Source organism: Penaeus monodon, chromosome 30 (assembly GCF_015228065.2).
Source record: "Penaeus monodon isolate SGIC_2016 chromosome 30, NSTDA_Pmon_1, whole genome shotgun sequence".
Lineage (NCBI taxonomy): Eukaryota > Metazoa > Arthropoda > Malacostraca > Decapoda > Penaeidae > Penaeus > Penaeus monodon.
Window position 1 is genome coordinate 34,099,173 of NC_051415.1, and position 306 is coordinate 34,099,478.

General features: G+C 34.6%; 1 protein-coding gene across 1 annotated transcript in view; it reads right to left on the reverse strand.

Annotated features, from left to right (window-relative positions):
* Positions 1-306, reverse strand: part of LOC119592743 (secreted frizzled-related protein 5-like) — a gene marked incomplete in the record, with an annotated part of 72,305 nt that overhangs the window by 15,863 nt on the left and 56,136 nt on the right.

Consider the following 306-nt stretch of genomic DNA (forward strand, 5'->3'; position numbering starts at 1 on the left):
GAGAAGGAAAAAAAATGGAAAAAGGATAAGAGGAGGGAAAAAGGAAAGAGGGAAAAAAGGAAAAAGACAAAAAGAAAGGGAAAGAAGAGGGAAAAAGGGAAAAGGGAAAAGGGGGAAGGGGAAGAGAGAAGGGAAGAAAAAAAAGATAAGAGGAGGAGGAATGACTTTAAACAAGAAACATAATAACAGAACAAACACGACAAGGGAAAACTATAATGGAAGAATAAATTTCTTTAAAAAATAAAAAAATAAACCACAACAAAAACCCGCCACTTAACACACCCCCAACACAAACACACAAAAATA